Below are 5075 nucleotides of genomic sequence, written 5' to 3' on the forward strand. Positions count from 1 at the left end.
CAGTGCTGGTTTTGGTCATTCATTATCAAATCAATTATCAGCATCATCATCATACCACTGACAAAAAAAACGATGCCATTTTTATAGGGCTCTGAGACATTGTCTTTGCGGGTGTGGAAAGTACAACAATCAAGACAATGATAATGTCTAACTTAGAATACAATGATGACGGTGCTGGTGATGATGATGGTGATGATGTGATGATGATGATGATGTGATGATGGTGATGATGAATATGATGATAAAGCTGGTGATGGTCATGATGGTGAAGATGATGCTGGTGATGATAATGTGATGATGATGGTGGTGGTGATGATGATGATAAAGCTGATGGTGATGATGATGATGATGGTGATGATGATAAAGCTGATGAGGATGATGATGGTGATGGTGGTGATGATGATGGTGATGATGATGATGATAAAGCTGATGAGGATGATGATGATAAAGCTGATGAGGATGATGATGGTGGTGATGATGATGATGATAAAGCTGATGGTGATGATGATGATGGTGGAGATGATGATGATAAAGCTGATGGTGATGATGATGATGTGATGATGCTGGTGATGATGATGTGATGATGATGGTGATGATGATGATGCTGGTGATGATGATGCTGGAGTTGATGATGATGGTAGTGATGATAATGATGGTGGTGGTGATGATGATGGTGATGCTGATGATAATAATGATGGTAGTAATGATGATGGTGATGATGATGGTGGTGATGATGATGCTGGTGATGATGATGATGCTGATGATGGTGATGATGATGATAAAGCTGATGAGGATGATGATGGTGAGGATGATAAAGCTGCTGATGATGATGATGATAAAGCTGATGGTGATTATGATGATGCTGGTGATGATGATGCTGGAATTGATGATGATGTTAGTGATGATGATGCTGGTGATGCTGATGATAAGGATGATTGTAGTAATGATGATGGTGATGATGATGATGGTGGTGATGGTGCTGGTGATGAAGGTGGTGATGATGATGATGGTGGTGATGATGGTGGTGATGATGATGATGATGGTGGTGATGGTGATGATGCTGGTGATGATGATGTTATTGATGGTAGTGGTGGTGATGATGATGATAGTGGTGATAATGATGGTGATGATGCTGGAGATGATAATGGTGGTGGTGATGATGATGGTGATGCTGATGATAATGATGGTGATGATGATGATGGTGATGATGATGATGATGGTAGTGATGATGATGGTGATAAAGCTGATGGTGATGATGATGATGTGATGATGCTGGTGATGATGATGTGATGATGATGGTGATGATGATGATGATGCTGGTGATGATGATGCTGGAGTTGATGATGATGCTGGTGATGCTGATGATAATGATGATGGTAGTAATGATGATGGTGATGATGATGGTGGTGATGATGATGATGGTGGTGATGCTGGTGATGAAGGTGGTGATGATAATGATGGTGGTGATGATGATGCTGGAGTTGATGATGATGGTAGTGATGACGATGCTGGTGAAGGTGATGATGGTGGTGGTGATGATGGTGATGATGGTAGTAATGATGATGGTGGAGTTGATGATGATGGTAGTGATGATGATGCTGGTGATGCTGATGATGGTGATGATGGTGGTGATGATGATGATGGTGGTGATGGTGATGATGCTGGTGATGAAGGTGATGATGATGATGATGTGATGATGATGGTGATGATGATGATGATGATGATAAAGCTGATGATGATGATGATGGTGATGATGATGATGATGATGATGATGATAAAGCTGATGAGGATGATGATGGTGATGATGATGGTGGTGGTGATGTTATTATGGTTGTGAGGAAGATGAAGCTTTCCTTTCACATTCTGATATTAATTTACTGTTTGTTAGCCACATTTGTTGGCATCATTATCATCATTTTAAACTCAACCACCCTTGATTTATATTTCTACAATCAATTTCTATGTACCAGGGCCTGTATGCATACTCTGTTGCCTGCTGTTATGTCAAGCGTCTCCATTTTCTTTCGAGGTTACATTGATACCCTTAGACCTACAGAACAATCGAAGGGTGACACTGATAGTGGCACCAATCAGAATTTGCCATAGGAATACATTCTAGCACAGTGCTATTAAAAATGAAGGGAGGGGATATGTTCACCCAATAGGAACAATTGAGGGGAGGGACCTAATAGACTTATTTGACATATAAGAATAAATACAGTCCAGTTTTTTTTTTTTTTTTAACAAAGGAAAACAAATTAGGGGGAGGGGCAATTCCACCGCTCATATCTACGAGTAGGATTCAGGGAGCAGAAACTGATCCCAGATCTGTACCTAAGGGCAACTTTTATCCAGAGCCCCACTTGTCTCTGTCTGGCTATTATACTGTCATCTGTCCCATGTAGCAGCAGTAGCAGCAGCACCGGTAGTATAATGACAGAAAGCCAGCCAGCCTGTCCATGAAGCACAGGGAGGAAAGGAGAGAAGAGGAGAGGAAAGGAGAGGAACGGAGATGAGAAGATGGGAGAAGGAGAGGTGAAGATGGGAGAAGAGAGACAAGGAAAGGAGAGGTGAAGATGGGAGAAGAGAGGCAAGGAAAGCAGAGCAGGGGGATAAGACAGCCCACCACCAGTGTATTTATGCATTCTATTGAGGCCTCTCTGGGGGGGAAAAAATATGCAAATTCATTTGTCATCAGGAGAGAAAAATAAAGGACAGCAGCGGTGCATACAGGAGGGGCTGAAAGAAGGGCTGTCGGAGTGTGTATGTGCCTGAGTGCATGCGTCCATGTGCAGGGGGGAGACAGGAATAGGGGGATGTGGAAAGGGGAACAGGAGAAGGGGAAAAGAGGAAGGGGAACAGGAGAAGGGGGGACAGGAGAAGGGGGTCAGGGGGATGGTGTGACAGGGGAAGGGGGGACAGGAGAAGGGGGGACAGGAGAAAGGGGGACAGGAGAAGGGGAACAGGGGAAGGGAGCCAGAGGGATGGAGAAAAAGGGGAAGAGGGGATTTTTTTGAGGGGGGGCGGGGGGCAGGAGCACTGAGATATACATGAAAGGGGGATTGTTTTTCAGAGATTTGTAGTACCTACCCCACCGCCCGCCCTCTCACCTCTGTACACTGAGAACCCCCCTCTCCATTTCATGATTCTTCTTCTATAAATTCAAATCAAAAAGAGATGCTGAAGGTGATGTGGATAACAAAAGATGACATACTGTAGTTGCATTAGTACAGCAATTATTATTATTAGTATTCATATTAGTACAGCAATTATTAGTATCAGTATTCATATTAGTACAGAAATTATTATTAGTAGTATTCATATTAGTACAGCAATTATTCACATTATGATGACCATGTAATCTTATATTATTATCAAATCTATTAAATAGATTGGACCTCTACTCCACAATGTCTGCTGTTTGTTGCAGGCAACTGTGCAGAATCTGCTGTTCTTCTTGATTTCAATCAAAATGTACCAGTCTCATAGAGGTAGATAGAGGACTCATCCTTGTGTCTGTGACAGAATTATTATTATTATTATTTGTTTTATTTATTTCACCTTTATTTAACCAGGTAGGCAAGTTGAGAACAAGTTCTCATTTACAACTGCGACCTGGCCAAGATAAAGCACAGCAGTTCGACACATACAACAACACAGAGTTACACATGGAATAAACAAACATACAGTCAATAATACAGTAGAAAAAAAGAAAAGTCTATATACAGTGAGTGCAAATGAGGTAAGATAAGGGAGGTAAGGCAGTAAATAGGCCATGGTGGCGAAGTAATTACAATATAGCAATTAAACACTGGAATGGTAGATGGGCAGAAGATGAATGTGCAAGTAGAGATACTGGGGTGCAAAGGAGCAAGATAAATAAATAAATACAGTATGGGGATGATGTAGTTGGATGGGCTGTTTACAGATGGGCTATGTACAGGTGCAGTGATCTGTGAGCTGCTCTGACAGCTGGTGCTTAAAGTTGGAGAGGGAGATACGAGTCTCCAGCGCCAGTGATTTTTGCAGTTCGTTCCAGTCATTGGCAGCAGAGAACTGGAAGGAAAGGCGGTCAAAGGAGGAATTGGCTTTGGGGGTGACCAGTGAGATATACCTGCTGGAGCGCGTGATACGGGTGGGTGCTGCTATGGTGACCAGTGAGCTGAGATAAGGCGGGGCTTTACCTAGCAGAGACTTATAGATGACCTGGGGCCAGTGGGTTTGGCGACGAGAATGAAGCGAGGGCCAGCCAACGAGAGCATACAGGTCGCAGTGGTGTGTAGTATATGGGGCTTTGGTGACAAACGTATGGCACTGTGATAGACTGCATCTAATTTGTTGAGTTGAGTGTTGGAGGCTATTTTGTAGATGACATCGCTGAAGTCGAGGATCAGTAGGATGGTCAGTTTTACGAGGGGTATGTTTGGCAGCATGAATGAAGGATGCTTTGTTGCGAAATAGGAAGCCGATTTTAGATTTAATTTTGGATTGGAGATGATTAATGTGAGTCTGGAAGGAGAGTTTACAGTCTAGCCAATGGGCAGAACCATTGAGACAATCCGTTCTGAAGTAATAAATTTCCTTTTTCACGATTGTCTGATCCTTCCTGATGTCCCGGTTGGACATGGGTCAGCCAATGAAGTTAGAAGTCCCACCCAGTTGATTATATTAAAATGGTGGAAGTCCTCAGTGGCACCGCCCATGATAAATAGCCTTTTTGCCACTAGAGGCCTCTATCCTTATCTATGACCAGTCTAGCCAGTAAGGTGTTATACATTGTGTGACCATTGGTACACCAAAGTCTTTTTCCCCGTTCGAAAGGAAGGTAAAAGCTTGCTACACAACCAGCGCCAGCGATTTTCATTAGCTACCACAGCCACAAAGTCATAAACCCCGCCCATTTTCTACAATTTGTCTTCTTAAAATCTGATTTCCAACCTAACCTCCACCTCATTTTTAACCGTATGCCTAAAAAAAAAAAAAAAAAAAAAAATTAAGACCAAATTTGTAGCTTTTCATGAATTTTCTACAATGCAGACAATTTTGACTTTGTGTGTGGGTTATCTAGTGGAACG

The sequence above is a fragment of the Oncorhynchus mykiss genome, chromosome Y (genome assembly GCF_013265735.2).
Source record: "Oncorhynchus mykiss isolate Arlee chromosome Y, USDA_OmykA_1.1, whole genome shotgun sequence".
NCBI classification, from domain to species: Eukaryota; Metazoa; Chordata; class Actinopteri; order Salmoniformes; family Salmonidae; genus Oncorhynchus; species Oncorhynchus mykiss.